We start from the raw sequence: 18,677 nt of genomic DNA on the forward strand, positions 1-18,677 counted from the left end.
TTTTTTTGGAGTGTAGCCAGAATGCTTGTCCTGTTGGCGCCTTCGGGAAAACGAGATATGTGGCTGCTGTAGCCGCAGTAGTTACAGATGAGACAAGCAGGACACGGCATGGTGTATTACGACTGCGGATGCATCGGTAGTGACACGAAAGCCAAAGGTACATGGTCGCCTGGTGTATCTGGTGGGACAGTGGTGGCTGCTGAGAGCGCCGCAACGTTGGCGCACGCTGGTACCTGAAGAAGGCAGGATCCGTCGGAACGAGGTAGATGTGACGCGGACGCATTCTCTGGCCTAATGATTTCCCGCAAGCTGGTTGGAGCTGAGGCTAGAGGAGATGGTGGAACGCAAGTAGAGGAGCGCCCATGAAGCTCTTCACGAACGATGTCGCGGACCAGGGCACGGATGTCGAATGCCGCAGGAAGACGAATGTCCGAGGCATCGAGGCAGAGACGAAGAGACTGAAGTTCTTCTAGTCTCTGGCAAATGGTGATGACATCTTGATGCGTGTTGGATTTTGCAACGCAAGGTCGTTGAATGCGACGGTATTTATGCCATCGATAATATGGCGTATTTGGTCGCTTTGGGGCATGAATGAGTTTTCGCGCTTCCACAAAGCAAGAACATTCTCAATGTACAAGGTGTATAATTGACCCACCCGTTGAATGCGTTCGGCAAGCGTCTGCGTTGCTGCCTCAGTGCGAACAGTGGGGCCACCAAAAATCTGACGAAGGTGATGAAGCTACCGTGGGAAGATCTTGGTGATGATTCCAAAACCAGGTTTTCGCAACATCAGTCAGGTAGAAGGGCACGGTACGTATACGCAACTTGTGAAGAGTATCCCACCTGTTCAACTCGCTGACGAGGTCATAGGTGTGTAGCCATTCTTCAACGTCATCAACTTTGAGACCCGAGAACATTGATGGATCACGCTGGTGGCTGTGGATGGCGAGAGTGGACGGCGGAAGCTACAATGGGCCGGTGGTGTCAAATGAACGAGGATTGTCTTGAACTGCCATTGCAGGTGGTAGTAGACGACGACTCGAGTGGAGCTCCAGTGATAACGTGCGAGAGGACTTGTGTATTGAGAGGTACCGTCCATCATTTATGAGGAAGCGCTTTATTCGAGACGAGCTCGAGCTGACACACTGATATTATCTACAGGTGAGGAAGTTATACAAATAATGATGACACGTCCAATTGATCAAAAGGAGTGTGTGACTGCGCTCATATTATATACCCGATTCCTCCCTGACATGAAGCATTGATGGCGTCTGTTCACAAAGACTTCCTAGGTGCAGGGGTAGCTTTAGAAGAATACTGGCCTACCACGTAGAGTGCCCGCATTCGAGTCTCAATATTTTTTGCTTATATTGTTTTTGTTGTTTCCAACGATAGTGGTTGCGGCACCGGCGGTGGCATGGGCAAACGACTATGGCGCCAGAAGCGGCCGTTGTTCTTATCTCGTGAAAGCATTCACGGTAAAGGAAGGGCGTAATTAAAAACAACCACTAGTCCTGAGTTACCAGCTCAAGGCCACTCTAGCCCTCGCATGCCGGTGGCCGTCAGCAACGGCAAAAAACAAGGAAGTGTGAGCCTAAGCGACAATTGAACACCCATGACGGCCGTGTGAAGCAGTAAAGTATCAAATTGGGCTAGTTGTACACACTCATTACGATCAGCACAACAACCTAAAGAATACGGAAACACAAGGAAGTCCATGTGTCGCGCACTTCATTGTGTTTACGTGTTCTATGTTTTTCGCGCTGATCGTGATGAGTGTAAGTCAGGCCGGCAGAAAGCAGTCATGACGCACTCACGGCTCTTCCACCATCCACAAACACCAACACTCTTCCTTCCCTTCAATAGGAATTCGTTATGCCCTCTATTATAAATAACATTATGAAATGAGTGCGCGAAAATACCACAGCATATCCAAGGAGTGAATGATGATGAGTGTGGTGAAGCTCCGGAGGGTGTTATCAATGCACCGTGAATTGTCCATCCATCCGGCCAGCTGTCTGCCTGCCTGCCTGCCTGCCTGCCTGCCTGTCTGCCTGCCTGTCTGTCTGTATGTCTGTCTGTCCGTGTGTCCGTCCGTCCGTTCGTCCTTCCGTTCCTCTGTTTTTCGGTTCATCTTTCCGCCTGTCCATTCGTCCATCTGTCTTTCCGTTCATCCTTCTGCCTCTCTGTATGTCCGTCCATCCGTCCATCCGCACCAGCTAACTGAGTCATCGAACTATAAAATCACGTAACATGAGTTAGGAGAGACAGACTCACGGGTTTAGAAGCTACGCCTCTGATACAACGGCGCCGAATTTTGCAACTGTTGTAGTTGCTAATATTGTTAACATACACAAGCACAAAACTAATGCGACTACATAAAAGACAGGCAGTAAGACATCTAGCAGAAAACAATAATGAGTGAAAGGATGCAAGTTGTAGACTGTGAAATCCGTACAAACTGCTGAGCGAAACCAATGGTATACCATGCTTTTAACGCTTGGGTTAGTTTTTCTGACTCGGAGGTGCAGGTGCACCTTTTTATTGGCACTCAGATTCGTCTGGGTCTCTTGACACCGCCGCTCTTCTCATTAGTTCATCGCCCGACGTTGGCGCTCCCCTAGCAAACACAGACAAATCAGCCCTTAAGCGACGCGGGCGTCCGCGGGCAAGTGCTCCCGCGTTCAAACATGAAGTCTCAGCGGCGTACAGGCGTACTTTCCCTTGGCCTCTTTTCGTATTGGACCTGTAGAGTGCACTCTTGGTGTATTAACGCGATAGCGCTAAATAGCTTGTCTCGCAAAAATACCGGTGTCGGTGTGGGTGCGTTGGTTCTGAGAGAGACGTCATCTTGTGCGCGACCGAGAAACAGAGCAAGATGGAAAAAAAATTGACGGCAGATCCACGAAGTGAACGATGATGAGATTTGGCGAAGCTCCTAGAAGTAGTACCGTAAAATTTTCTTCCGTTAATTCGCCTGGCGATATGCGCGCTTCCTCGCCGTTTCCCATTGTCAAACATTTTCGAGATCTGCTTCGCGACGTTGACGTGCTGCCTCGACCCCTCGTTCCCGTATGGAAGGATCTTGCCGACGCTGACAAGCCGCTGCAGCTACTTGTTCACGTACGACAGGATCTTGCCGAAGCTGCCTTGCTGATGTGGCGTCTTGTTCTCCAGGATCTTGCCGACACTAACGTGCCGCTTCAGCTTCTCGTTCACATACGGCGGTATCTTGCCGACGCTGCCTTGCTGACGTGGCTTCTTGTTCCCGTACAGCACGATCTTGCCGACGCTGCCTTGCTGATGTGGCCTGTCGTTCCCGTACGGAAGGATCTTGCCGACGCTGACGTGCCGCTGCTGCTTCTTGTTCACGTACGGCAGCATCTTGACGACGCTGCCTTGCTGATTTGGCTTCTTGTTCCCGTACAGCAGGATCTTGGCGGTGACGTCGTGCAGCTTCCCGGTGCGCTTCTGCCTCACGTGCTCTCACTTCAGGGTCCTGTCTGCGAGCGCGCGCTGCCATTGCCCTGCGCGCCCGCCTTTCGGCATCCTTATCCATACGAGCACACACCGACGGCAACGAGCATCGGCAACTACAAACCTGTATTGATGTGGTTTTGATTATAAAATCATTGCTTTAGAAAACACCTTGCGTCTTTCGTTATGCAGCTGGCGTCTTCTTTTTGTTTTGCTTTAGAAACATCTGGCGTCTTTCGTTGGTTTATATCGTCAATCAACGGCGTTTTGAACAATTTTTTTATTGTTTATTCACGCACAGGAGAAATCTCACCAGGCACTACCTTGGAGATAAACAATGGCTGCTACTGGGAAAGAGAGACCGCAGAAGTCGGCTTTTAACACTTCTAACATTTTCTACTGGAACATGGCAATGGCTGCTAGTGGGGAATGATAAAAAGAAGAATTCGGCTTTTAGTTAACGCGCACGCTGCGAATTTTTTTTATTGCTCAACAACGCACAGGAGAAATCTCCACCGGCACAACCTTGGAGGTCAAAGCGCTAGACTGGTTACACACTACGACTACGACTACGAGGGACGAGGGGGGCCGCTATAAGGAGCTTTGCCCCTAAAATTTCCGGTCGCACGTGAGGATTGAACCCCGGCCGCTCGTGTGACATGCAGGTGTTAAACCCACAGCCACGCGTCTTATTGAAAACAGAGCTAATATAGGGTTACCTGCTTGTAAATGCATTTAAAGTTACGGCAATGCTTTAAAATACACGCGTACTGTATGGAGGCTTGGCAACGCAACGTATAATCTGCTAGTATTATTGCAGCAAAAGGGTAAGTTAGGCCAGTTGGATTACGTTCACGTTTGAAACTTTGGCTGACACGCTCCCAAAAGACACGGACAGAAAAGGCTGACAAATTAATGACCATCTTAGAGAACGCCACGCAATATGTTAAAACATCAAGAGACTCTCAATATGCAGGTCAGATTAAAATCTGTGCATATTACTCTCTGTAAAGAAACCGAAATAGTTTTTTTTAATAAGGATCAGCCGACATGGGAGATAGTGAAGTCGTACCACATCCTAAAGATCAGACATAGCTGTGTTAGATAAACTACAATTCTGCTGCATGACGAATACTCGCACATAAATACGCAGTGCTTGCGATTTGGCTGCGTTGTGCTTGGAAGACCATGAACCGAAGGGTTTCTAAGGCTACGAGTCCTTGGAAGACAAGGAAAATGACGATGCTCTCAGAGACCTAGCTGGGGTGACCATTACAGTGTTCCTGTCTCTATTGCACCTAATGAAACAGGTAAATGCTAGATCATCCTCTTAATGACACCAAGTATGGCATCTTCACAATGCAAAATTTCTTTATTTTATTTGATATAATTTAAACTTTACGGTAATATAAGTTTGCTTGTTCATGTATTGATTCAGACTTTTTTCATGTATTTTAATGTCCCTTGAGAATTGTCGCAGCCTCCTCACACTTCTTGCTTTTTTGGTTGCGAAATAATTAACTGCACAAATGTATGCAAGATGCTGAATATAATAATGATTTGTTTCGTATTCATTGTGAGAGGCCTGCGGTATTGCCACATGGTGGCATTCCCCCTTGTTTTCACACGCACTAGTACACAATGTATCTGCTTATGACTGGTATGTTTGAAGCCAAGTGGTGTATCAAACACAACTCAAACAATGAACTTTGTCCCCGGTTTGATAGTATTTAAAGTTAGCAATGCGGATAATCTTTTCACATTATGGCACTTTATCACCCAATACTCAAGCGCCTATTTATTGCGTTGAAAACAGTAAAAGCTTTACAATATTTTGTAAACAAAAGTTTTTCAAACAGTGGGAGCATTCAGAATTTCTCAGATTGTCATCTGGGTGTTGTTTGTAAGAAAAACTATTCTAAGAGAACCGTTTCTTATTTTGACACCAAGTTTGATCTACATATTAAGCAACATATTGGCAAAACATACATTCATATTCGTAAAATTTCTGCAAGCGTATAGCATACAGCAGGAAAATTGCACTAATACTTTTGAGCTTCAGACATATTGCAAAAAAAGGCTTCGCCTAATATGTAAACTGTTTTTGGTATTCTAACGAGAAACAATACTCTTAGAATAAGTTTCCTGACATACAACGCCCAAAAGATATCAGAGAAATACTGTAAGCTTTCTAAGTTACAATTTTTTTCTCTCCAAAATATTCTTGCGAATAAATGTTTTCTATCAGTAAACGTTTTTTCAAACACACTTGAGAAGGCTGCCAAAACGACTGGAAATTCGGCATTGAATGACCTACAAGTGTTCGTGCAAGACAACACTGCACGTGTACCCTTATAACAGCAAATTGACTGGAAACTTAGTGCAAGAATATAGAAGAATATAGATTAGTGAGAACAAAAATTGTTTTGTGTCATCTCAACGACAAACATCGTTCCCTCGAAATAGCCTTATTTTTACAGGTGTGTGGCAAGACGTACTTGGAACTGGCAGCGGGCAGCAAGCTCCTGTTGTGTCTTATGAAAATTAGGCACGGCCTTACGATCTCTACGTTAGGAGTTCTCTTTGGCATGCATCGCACTAGTGCGTTGCTGATTTTGTATGCCATTTCTAATGTCCTTTATGTTACTACTCAAAATTGGGCCAAGTGGTTTTCAAAGGATGTTGTCCAAGCAACATTGACTCCCTCTTTCCGCCTGAACTATCGTAGAGTTATTGTCGACTGTTCAAAAGTGAGAAAAGAGAAACCAGGTAAATTCGCTGACAGGGTTAACTGCCGGAGCAACTACAAGAGTGACTTTACTCTGAAATTTCTACTTGAGATCACTCTATCCGGTTATATAGCACATATTTCGAATGTGTTTGTGGGCAGGTCAAGTGACACCTACATCTTTGCGAACTTTGGGTTGATCGACTTGTTAGAACCCGGGGATATGGTGATGGCGGACAAAGGCTTTCCGCGTACGAATTGCGACTTGGAAAGCAAGGACGTGACACTTGTCATGCCACCATTTGCAAAGGCCAACCAGCAATTCACGAAGGTGGAGTTGCAAGAAACTTATAGGGTTGCATCTCATCGCATTCGTGTAGAGATATGCAGTCAGCGTGCAAAGAGTTTTGAAATATTGAATAAAAGGCGAACTCCAGAGCTTAAGTGTCACATCGACAAGATAGTACATCTGTGCAGTGTGTTGGTGAATTCAAAATGTCCTGTGATCAAGACTGTGTAATGACGCCTATGTTCTACAAACTTGTGCTTAGCAGAATATGACGACTGCAAGCACAGCGGAATCAAATTAAGGCCGTGATTTATTTATTGAGCAATAGCAATAACGGCAGATATTTGTGCTGTTGTCTACGTTTGTAATATAACCTGTTTTTATACAAAGTTTATACCATATACAATAATTATACAACGTTTTAATAGCAGTCCTGTTATTGTGGCCCATCTTGCCGTCTTGAGTATGGAGTGATGTGATTGGCATTTGTATTAAAGGAAGGAAGACAATTCTGTGTATTAATTCTGTTAGGAGTTGGATTAAGCATGGCGGAACTTTGATTAAATTCACTGGCACACGGCCTGCTTGTTCTGGTGCTTGTATTAAGTTGGCGCTAAGATTAAACGTTTTCTACATACATTACATAGTTTGACGCTCTAATCACTTCTGTGACATTTTAATTGTTTTAGCTGGCACTTGCATTGAAGTGAACAGGAAGACCTGTAATTTCGATAGTCCCCCCTCTTCCCGGTACACTTTTGTGAATGTTGTACAAACAATAAAGTGACGATGCAGAACATGGAGTTGTATGTGCAGCCGAACAGATTGTTTCAATAAAGTAGCAGACGTCAGTGGCTTTTCCTTCGGCTCTTTATTTCAGGCATTAAAAGGCAGATGTGCTCTGCGTGACTGAAAACACAGTACCTGCATTTCCATACTTGGAGCACACAGCAACGAAAAAGATTTCACGTTATTGCACATAACACATACAAAAAAACGTTATTCACACAAACTTTTCTTCCTCAGCGCAGCAACGAAGTATTACCTAAAAAAACCCACACATTTTCCGCATTTCATCTTCCGGAAAAGAATTATTTCTTCTTACTTCCATACATTTTGACCCGTTTGGTGAGCACATGTAGAAGTCGCATCTGCTTGCATTTACTACATACATGCTTATTCGAACCTGCGTGTAGTAGGGGTGACTTTCTCGTAGTGTCAGCTTTTTTCAGTTGAAGTGGAGACAGTCGACGCTATATCGTGGCCAACTACAGGCCGTGACTCACACCTGTAAGAGGCATTAATTTCCAGCAAGCGGATTCCTCCTTCTTCATCAATCAAGCCATCGGGGCTGCAGCACAGCCACGGCTGCGAAGTGCTGATCAGAAGTCCGACTTGAATGACCTTGCGGCCTGTTGGGGACTCGTATTGCTTTCGTGCAACTGGCTCCTTTGATATGCCATACGCACATGGAGCGCTTTTAAGGATCGCGCTGTAAGAAGTTGCTGTGCCATGCTTTCGAAGACCGCTTGATGTATCTTGATACGGTGAGCTTTGAAGCTGGCAGAAATTCTCAAAGACCATGCGCAGTGCCACTGCGGACATACACTTTGAAGAATTGTCTACTTAGCAATGTCGTTGCGTTCTTTCTCAGTGACCACGACTTCGAGAATAAAGTCATCGCTTACTTCTTCGACTGGGATGCTTTGTGCTCCAAATATATTGCTCGGCTGTCGTAGCCATCCGAGCACCTTGTCCAAATGAGCCAGGTTTTCAGCAAGTTCTTGCTCTTGGCGGAGCATGATGCCCAAGGGGCAGTTTGAATCGATGATGGTTGTGGGCACGGGTTGCCTCGCTAGCTTCTGGTATGGGGGTTTAGGAGAGTACAATTTGGAGAACAAGACGCCTTTGTTGTACATTGGCAGCTGCTTGGCATATGGCCTCTTCCACACGTTCTCGACGGATCTCATTGCCGAGGTGTCCTCCTTATCGAAGAACATAACCACTGCCACTGCATGTTTGCAGCAGCCTGAGCTTTCACCTCGGCAGTTGCAGTGAGCTTGTGTTACGTTCTTAGTGACATCGAGCTGAAGAGAAAAGAAACATGCGCAATGTATTTTACTATGGCTCAAGATTTATGGAAGGTTTTAATGACCCTTATTAACTCGTCATCTACAATTCAAAATTTTAGGCAGTGCAATGGTAGGTCATTAATTTACTTGGTTAATTTGATAGGACGACTAATTACGGGCGAACTGAGTTGCGTGTTAGCGGCCCGGCAGCACTTTGCGCACTCGGCAGGACCATTCTAGGATGCAAAGTAACAGAACTGCAAAGCATCCACGAAAAAAAAAAATGAAGCTTTGCGAACACTCTTGCGACGAAAGCACATGCCCCGCCGTGGTGGTCTAGTGGATAAGGTACTCGGCTGCTGACCCGCAAGTCGCGGTTTTTAATCCCGGCTGCGGCGGCTGCATTTCCGATGGAGGCGGAAATGTCGTAGGCCCGCGTGCTCAGATTTGGGTGCACGTTAAAGAACCCCAGGTGGTCGAAATTTCCGGAGCCCTCTACTACGGTGTCTCTCATAACAATATGGTGGTTTTGGGACGTTAAACCCAACATATCAATCAATCAATGCGACGAAAGCACAATGTTTCTTTCCAAGAGCAGCAACGTACGAGGTTGTAGCAAATGAGGAGGACTGATGGAGGCCGAAGTGACCGTGCTGTCGTTGTCGTCGGCGCCAGATCAGTTGAAACGAAAGACGAAGAGGGGCCGATCGTAAGACAATTATTTCTCGCCTGCACCTCAAGTTCTTGGCATCAGCCGCGTGAGCGGCGAGGTAAAAGTGATAATTATAATTATTGCTACACGCGATGAAAAGTGATAATTATAATTATTGCTACACGCGATGATTTCAAGCAAAATACTCGGTGGTTGCGTATTGACATGGCACCAAGCCGCGAGGAAATAACTACGCCACCTGACCACTCGCCGAAGTTTCCGCAACGAGTGGCCGTAGAGCCATTGGTGATTCCAATTATTCTGAGCACTTTGCAAGTACACGTGCAGTGGGCATGCACCAATATTAGTCTAAGCATGAAAGAATGTGAGCTTACCTCGATAACTATGGAGTAAGCCTCTTGGGTGACGCACAACTGACGCACGCATTTAGCCGTTAGTACTGACGACGCCGTATCAAAGCGTTCACTCACGTCAAAAACGTGGCGGATCTCGTGCAGGTTTCCCCTTTTTTTATTGGTGGCATCGCGGAAAAATGATCCCATAACGATATCTCTAAACCCAGCTTGAAGCACTAACGCGCTAGCCACGGGCGCTTGAGCCGCCATAGCTGTCAGGCTCTCGCCTAAGGCTCTCGCCGCTGCGTTCTCGCCGCACAAGTGGCACTGTGTGCGTTTTTCAAGGCGCCCTCTATAGGTTCTGCACAAAGTGTATACCAACAGATTGATGCAGTAGTGCATCTTGAGTAAAGGTAATGCTGTAAAGTCGCATGTAGCCGATGCATTCGTATCTTCAGAAGATACGAATGCATCGGCTGTATGCTTGGCATGTGGGGGAGTATGTCACCTGCGTTCAAAGTAATAGTGTTGCAACAGGACAGGATAAGTTAGTGGGAGCAATTGTGTATCTTCTGGTGGTGTTGTTTTATGGTGCGGGCTTCAGATCTCGTACATTGATGAGCGGCTCACGTTCATTTCACTCGAGGTCTTCGTGACCTAGAACATGAACGATGCATGACAGTAGCAGAGCTTGTATTGGGTGGTTTTTTTTCACACCGAAAGGATTGCACACCAAAGTCTCCTAGTGCGATTGACGTAGGGAACTTCGTGAAGTTGACTGCGAGCCAATGTCCATAGAGAAGGGTAGCTTGGCGCCGGTGACGGCCCCAGTTTTGGTTTGAGTTGGTGTGTAGCTTAGTTGATGCAGTCGGGTACTGATTATATTTGGCGTGTTGGACTCTGTCGGATTGACTGTGAGACTGCGAACAGGTATAGCAGTCTGTTATGCAGCGTATGTCCTTGAAGGTGGATTTGAGGTTATGCGCGGCAAAGTCCTTCGCGACATTTTCGTTACTGGTATAGCAATGTCTACGTAACCACTGAAAGTTGTTCTAGTGGCCTTTTCGTTTAACGTGGTGGTGTAATTTCTCCAACCTAAGGTCCTAAAGTTGGTCTGCTTGAAGCAAGCTTATTACAATAATTTCGTTCTCTTTGAACGCCGAAATATTTATCCCTCCAAAAAGCCACACAGTCATAGTTGCAGATTGCGTCCTTGGAAGTGGCTTCATCGAAACTTCTTCTAGGGCGAGTTGGTTCATTGTAGAACGAGAGTGTAGCAGCGCCAATCCACACTCATAAGAGCAACATGGTGGATTCACATGCGCTGACTTGCTTTCGATTTTTATGGCAGAATGAAGCACATTATGCACGCAAGAGTGAGACATAGAAAACAAGTGGGATGGATAACAAGGTTTTTCAACGCACAGCATAATGGCATCAAATTCAGCTGAGGAATACTCACAAGAAACACGAGCTCTTTGATTTTTCTTTTAAATCTTAGACCCGACAGCTGCATCTAGAAGATAATAGACAATTGGATCTTGTGAAAAGATATTTTCGTATATACGTTTGTTAAAGCGAAGCCCTTATAAAATTATCACACGGCCACCGCCCAACTCTGTTAAACTCCATCAACCGAAAACTCCCCTAACAAGTTCGACGGAAATGGGGAAATAGGGAAATGTGACACCTGTGTCACATGGCAGTTTCGCAAGCTTTGAATTCAAGCTGCCAGAGGCCCATTAGGAGCTGCAGCACCTTTTTTGCATGCAAGATGTCGCACCAAAATCTTCTGAAAACATTTCCAGTCTTAAGCATGATTACATGAGGTGTAATTTATGTACACTGAAACAAGAAAAAAAAACTCGCAACTATTTCCCCGAGGATAAACATGGTTAAGTGCGAATGCACGGGGTGATGCTATGAGGGCGAGTTAAGTTAAAGTCCGTTGGAATTCGCCAGTTAGTTAACGTAAACTCCCCGTGTGATCACATTGCGATTCCAAGGAACCATTAGACCCTCTCGGGAAATCTTTATGAGTTTACGCGTGTATGTGAGAGTAAATTTGCACTACACTCTGAGGCAAAAAGGTGTTAAAAGGGTGTGTTTCGACTTTTCGAGGAATAATGGGGCTGCCACAATCACTAATTGCTTTAAGGACGAACGGCACAGTTAGTCCCCACAGACGAGCTCAAAACATTTAGTACTCACATTTACACCTTAGTGAGTAACCGTTCGTCCCACAGTTCACCTCAAAGAACAAACATTTAGTCCTCACATTCGCACCTTATAGGGCAACTGTTATTCCCCACCATTACACTTTACCAGGCAACCATTAGTCCTCACAGTTCCACCTCACCGCACGAACGCTCGATCCACTCAAATACTCCAGTCGGATGAACTTTTTATCCCCAGTTCAAACATTCTTCTTGTTTATTTTCCACCAGGCCTAATACTTTTTTTCGCCTGTTTTTCTGCGCAGTGAGCAACAAATAGCGCAGAAAAAACACGCGAAGAAGTAGTTAGCTACCTGTGTGTAACTGACGGCAACAACGAAAGACAAAAGTGAGACACCGAAATCTTTTATTTTTCTATATACATATAAGGTTTTTCCAAGCTATTAAGTGAATTCATGGTGATGTGTACAAGTCCAGTCTTGTTGTCAAATCTTGTTCACTCCTTGGGAAGCTCCTCCGACGGAAGCAATAGATGACAGAAATTGCAGACGCCAGCGCACGTAGCCTTCTGCCTGTTGTGTTCCCATGGCTGCACGTACAATAAGATGGTAAGAATAGTTGGACACACGTGACAGAAGATGAAGATGCACGCATATGACAAGTACGTGTAGGTTAATATAAAAACAGACGTTAAAATATGACACACAAATAACTTTACCTTCACATGTCACACAGTCCTTCTGAAACTGCTCTGACGAAAGAGATGGATGACAGGCATCGCAGACACCAGCGCACCCAGTCTTCTGCACGGTGTGTGCTCACGGCTGCGCAATAAGTATCTAAAATAGTGAGTCATGCGTGACAGAGGATGAATACAAATGCATATGAGAAATACGTGCAAGGTGAAATGAAAGCATACGTGAGATATGGCAGGCTAATAATTTCACCGCGATTTCACACATCGTCAAAGACTAATTTCAATCCCCGTATGGCGAGAGCTTAGTAGCGGCGGCCGCAGCCACAACTCCGCGAACCACCCAGCCGCTATCAAGTTGGCGAGTCCTAAGCGAGCGACGTCGTTCAGCACGAGCAAGCGAACGCGAGACCAAACACGGTGCTGCACGCGGAGTGTCTGCCGTCAGCGAAATTCGAACAGGAGAGCGAGCGTACGCTTGGCGGCCGCCACGAACAGCGCCGAGCTGATTTGGAGCTAGAGCTGAAGGAATCGATGGTAATGCGGCCCTTTTTCACAAACTCGAGCGAGTGCTGCGCGCAAACGCGAGTCTGCTGCCGCGGCCAACGGACGGCGCCGAGCTGCTTGCGACCGACTGACGAGAAAGCCAACTGTAATGGCGACTAATTTTCAGTGAGTTCCGACGCTACCGAAAGCCCCGCCAGCCCTTGCTGGTGCACTTACAGCGCGCAACATACTACAACCAAGTTCTTTATGAGAAGCTGCAACGTGTTTTCGACGACCCCCAACACAGCGACGAGGTCTCAGTCCAATATCGTCAGCCCGGAACCCATCGCGACGGCGAAGACAGGCGAGCACTCGATGAGCAAGCGTACGGGAGGCCGACGGCAACGGCGGCCAATTTCCAGGCGGTCGCAAAGCACAGGCGAACTGCAGACGTCGAAGCTGATTTTCGCGATGCATTTTGTGCGTGCGATATACAACATGACCGAGCCCGTTGCCGGCAAGCGCGATCCGTATCGCACACGCGACAAGTAGAGTAGAATAAAGAATGATAACCTACTTGTCTTAGAATCCAGCGCTGTTTTCTGCCCTGTGTTCAATCGAAGTATATAATCGATAGGCCTGTTGTCTTCTCCGCCGCCATAATGGCCTTTCCGACTGTTCCTGTTGTGTGTTGGTCGTAACTATCTTGAAGCCAGAGATATACAGCGCACCGTGGTGACGTGTCGAGACTTGCTCCAGACTTCATGGGTGCAGCGAAACGCAAAAGCAGCAGCCCACACTCATCCAAGCATACACACAAGCACTATGTCGTCATTCTTAGATCGTCGATTCCAGGCGGCCATGGCCGAGCACTCCGAGCGCGACGCAACGCCAACCGTAGCTGGCAAAATACGGGGGAAGACTGAGCCTGCAGAGGAGGAGAAGGGTGGAGAAGAAGGGTTGGTCACCATGGCAACGCTTTTCACGCTGCCTGCAATCCGCAGGCGGTTCCTCCCTTTGGAGCGTGTTTGGAGACTAAGTGGTTTCGTGCGACACGCTTCCCTTTCTTGATGCTCCTCAACGGTCTATCCGTTCAACGCGCGCGCCTGTTGGGATCTGTTACTCCTTTTCGTGTAATTTTGCCTTAGAGTGTATAATGATGTTTGTGTCCGCGCTCCGCTTCGCCCGTTGCGCTCGGCATCACGGGCCCTTCGCCGCGCTGCTTTGTCTTCAACTGGCGCGACATCTTCAACCACGCGTGCAATGTTCGCATTCAATTGCATTGTACTCGTTGTTGGAGGTATCGCAGTCGAGGTTGATGCCTGCGATGGATCCATACCTATGACGACTTGCCGATTTCGGGCAAGTCGTGGCTGGCGCGCGCAGCCACGGAGCGGAGGGTGGAGCGCGCGCAATCACGTGGTGTGTGACGTCACTGCGCCGTTGCTGCAGACACTCCTCTCCGCTCCTCGCACGGTTGCTAGGAAAGAGGAAGAGGCGCACCTCGGACGGCGGATTCAGGGTCGCTTATAAAGTGCATTCGCGCTTAAAAATGTTTTGTCTTTCATCACAGACGCGTACACCAGCCAGCAAGCTGGCAGTAATTTTCACAGGAATATGCTGGCAACGCTGTGCGTTTGTTTTGGTACGCCTTTTCTCTACGTACGACGAATATCAAACACACTGCATGTTGTCGTCGAGCTCTTTAAAATTGCGCTACCTCTTAGATCACGATGTTTTTAACAATATCGAATGAGAACAGGTCTCGCATTCAGTACACTAAGTCCTCCCTGCGGAAGGATCAAAGAACCGTTCGCATCTGATGCCGGCATGGCTACCGCCGTCGATGAGTAAGGAAGAAAACTCGCGTCAACCACTGCTATGAACTCCAGCTTTGTCGAGGTAGAATGAGGAGCACAGCAATAAAAAGCGAATGATTGGCAGAGATGTGAATGACATGGTGCGCACAGATAGGATGGCTGCCACGCTGCGATGGCACGGACACATAAGGTGTTTCAATATGGCTACACGGCGGCTATTTGGCGAGGCATGGTGTATGAAGTATATATGTACACTTGTACGCACATTTCTTTTTCGTTAAGTGCACGTTATGAGCGCATTATGCATAAAAACGTTTTAATGGAAAATAAGCTTATTACTGTGCTGACTGCGGCTGTTTTGGAATTGAAGCTTTTTTTTCGTAGCTACATATTACTGGAAACGAGAGTACTCCTTTCCGCCACTAAGAAAGATCACCGAACTCCTTTTGAGAAAAGCTCTGTTTAAATTCCTCGACGTAAGAGACGCTGTGTGGCACGGACCGAATCTCCGGTGTGGTAAGGACGAGGAAGTTAAAAGGAGTTCGTGAGTGCCCATCTGACAGGGGTATAGGATACATCATCACATGCTGAAATTGACCGTGAACGCCGGCTACGCCAGCGTAAATCGAGTGATGTATATATAGTAAACAAGAATCTTCATCATCACGTGCTAACGCCTCCAAATGGTGACTAATGATGACGTCGTTGCAAGGCTTTGTAGATTAGTCAAAGCTGGGCAGATCACAGAGGCAATGCAGAACCAGGTGAGGTGCTGTAAGCGTGCAATGTCTGCGGTCTTAGAAGCAGAGCGAAAGCGCATAAGCGCTTAAAACCTTCGGAGGAAGGCAGGAGCTGCATTTACTTTGAAGAAAATATTCAAGTAGCTGCGCTTTGCGGACACAGATCAAACAGTAAGTTGGGTGGTCTTCGTTTCGTCTGTCTTACGCATTTATATCTTTTGCCAGCCTTTCAGATATGTTGTGTCACTGATGTTATTAAACGCTTTTTTTCAGCTATTCATTCAGGCTTTGGGGTGGTAGTATAGTTTTATATTATTTCGACCACAACAGTCTTTTTTGCGCAGGTTTACAACGAAGCTGGAACTGTCGCCCTCTTCACTTTAGCTAAACCATGGTAAATAGCAGTATTCACGCAATTTGTTCGGCACATACCCGTTTATATTCAGCGTTTTTACAGCTGTTAATGTGAGAGCTTTGATTGAACGGTTATGCTGGTGAAAAAATATTGCTTTCGCCTTATGGTCGTGTTAGGTGAAGACTTATGACAGCCTGTTAGATTTCTAATGATGCGTGCGAATAGCTCTTTAAACAGTTTCCTTATAAAATTTCTGGCACTGAGAAATTGTTAACAACTTCAGCCGTTGGAGCGTTCATTTATATATGAAGTTTATTTATATACGTCGTGCTTCTAAGATGTGCGCGCATGAAGGTTCAATTGAAAAGTGACCAAAGAGGACATTGTTAATTCCCTAATGATATATTCGCTACGACCACTGCAATGCGTCAAAAATATATGAATTAATTTTTTATGGGTTTCACGTCGCTAAACCTTCCTACTGGAAAGTGTACCTGTAGGCGTACTATTATGCATGCAAAGCAAGTAGATGCCTTCAACGGCGCTGTATACAGTGCGTCACGTATACGTTACCAATCGAGCGTTGCAGCCTATAGAATGAGAAGCAATGCAGCAGAAAAGTTACTGTGATTTCATCTTTGTATAGCCGTTTATTCTTATTTAAATTGCCGCCCGTTTTCGCCCCACACTAGCCACTGATGTTGAATATCTGAGTTTCAGAAAGAAACCTATTCGGTCTGTCACAGTTTGCTGCAGATAACAAGCTGTATCATTATTTCTTAGACGCGTGATATTCTCTTTGTAATATTTACCACTTCTAAGAATCACAATTCCCAAACTTTTTCACAATCGCAATATCTAGACTTCCAGTATATTGCTAGCGTAAAGACACACGGACAAGAAAGAGGACGACACACTGCGCCGTCTTAGCTCATGTTTCGATTCCAGCAGCCGTTACAAGAGCGTAAATACATAATGTTGCAAAACAGAAAAAAGAGAAAAAAAAGATGTGTTGAGTGAGCATAAATATCACAGGTGGTTACTATAGTGCTCTAATAATGCTGAAAACATTTCTTTTTTGCAGATTTTTTCCAATTGATTAAAATGTTGATTTCACAATTAGTGAGTACAATGGACGGGAGGTAACACAACCGCTACCCGTGTGCCGGTGGCATGAGCGGCGCGAGTGGTGCGAAGAGGTGGTTGATAAATAGTGATGATGATTAATGGTGATGATGACACTTCCTATTATTTGCATGTATCGATCGAAAGCATTGGCTTTGGGGATTGTCGGTTACGCGTTTATTCAAAGCATTTAGTCATGCTGGACACCTCATGACAGAACACTGCACTTCACCCTCCCCTGCTCAGATACTATTCAGCCAAGCACGCCCCAAGCGTGGTTCATTTGCACTGGGCAAGGCAGCCGAGCGATCGATAAAGCCTATTCGCGCAAGCGTATCACGTGTCTTCAATGGTTCCAGCGTCGTGAGCAAATATCGACACACGAAGTGGATCCTGCAGCGTGTCCAAACTAGTGGCCACCTCGACAAGAGGCTTCAGCCTCCGACATGCTTCATATCCATACCCTTGGCTACGTACGCTTTGGTATTCCTGCTTGAATAGCACCACAAAGCCCTCTGCGCAGATCAAGGCTATCTCGTGCGAACTCGTACAAGAGTCCAAAGCTGCATGGTTAGGATAGTATGTGTTTATGAGAGGCCTTAGAAAGTAGCGGCAATGTGTGAGAGGCACTGTCGCTGAAGGCCGCAAATTCTTGAGAGCATCTGTAATGCATCCGGCTACACTACCGCTTTTGGCGTGACATTGAGATGTAGGAGTTTGGCGTGACATTGAGATGTAGGAGATCGGCACCTGCAGCATGCTACTGAAGAATAAATAGCTCACAAAAGGAAAACACAGAGTACAAGCGCAGGCTAACGATGTTCACAGCTCAACACTTACTGCGCTGTTTAAACACAAAGAACACACAAAACGTACACGTAAAAGTATGCAAAGGATTAGCGCCAACTTACTAGCGTTACAGTTGTTACTACGCTCTGTTTGAAAAACCCGCTCTTTTCGCGAACGGAGAGATATACAGCGAGCGAAATGTATTAGTGCGCCGTGTAACTTCAGCGCAATCGTTCACGTGAAAGCCCAAGACGCACGTGAGACATTGCCTTACGGCGCGTGGAGGAGTCCACGCACCGTAAGGCGATGTACGTGATCAGGCCGCCAAGCGCGCCTGTCAAGCCATTTCGAAACAAATTTCGTCGCGTCACGCCAGCGTTGCCGCGCCAGGCGCCGTTCTTGCCATAAACTCGCAGGCGCGCGCCGCACTGCGTTGCTTTGATGCTTGTGCGTTTCAGTGCGTCGGGCATCCATCCGTCACGAAAAGAGGAAGACGCCATGCTGTCTGGGTAACGCACGGACGCGAAATGCAGCCCATCGCATTTCGCGCCGGTGGCCGTCGGGCCGCTCCAATGGACGCTGGTTGTGCTGGTCGCGCCTGGCGTCAGATTATAGAGTGCTCGCGTTTTGCTAACGTAGCGTCGCTGTGCCCACCGTGCGCGCGCGTCAACTCTACATTGAAGTACATAGGGCCCTTCATGATGTTCTCGCACCCGTTTGGCTAACTCCACATATAAGAGATTTGGTGTTATGTCACGTCAATGGATGACGAAAGTATATGACTGGTGCAAACATGAGTATGCTGACAAGCGTGTCATTTAGGAAAATGACAACATACCACGCTCATAGCTTGCTAAGTTTCCTATCTATCTATACTAAATTTGGTATCACGTGACGTTAATAGATGACGAAGGTAA

The 18,677-nt window shown here is 46.5% G+C and overlaps 1 long non-coding RNA gene and 2 pseudogenes across 1 annotated transcript in view; 1 reads left to right on the forward strand and 2 right to left on the reverse strand.

Annotated features, from left to right (window-relative positions):
- Positions 1 to 6,725, forward strand: part of LOC119186179 (uncharacterized) — a 44,028-nt pseudogene extending 37,303 nt beyond the window's left edge.
- Positions 1 to 18,677, reverse strand: part of LOC142814686 (uncharacterized) — a 449,682-nt gene that overhangs the window by 145,838 nt on the left and 285,167 nt on the right. The gene's annotated exons all lie outside the window — the stretch shown is intronic.
- LOC142814033 (uncharacterized) lies at positions 7,540 to 8,413 on the reverse strand (annotated as a pseudogene).

Source organism: Rhipicephalus microplus, chromosome 4 (assembly GCF_043290135.1).
Source record: "Rhipicephalus microplus isolate Deutch F79 chromosome 4, USDA_Rmic, whole genome shotgun sequence".
NCBI lineage: Eukaryota > Metazoa > Arthropoda > Arachnida > Ixodida > Ixodidae > Rhipicephalus > Rhipicephalus microplus.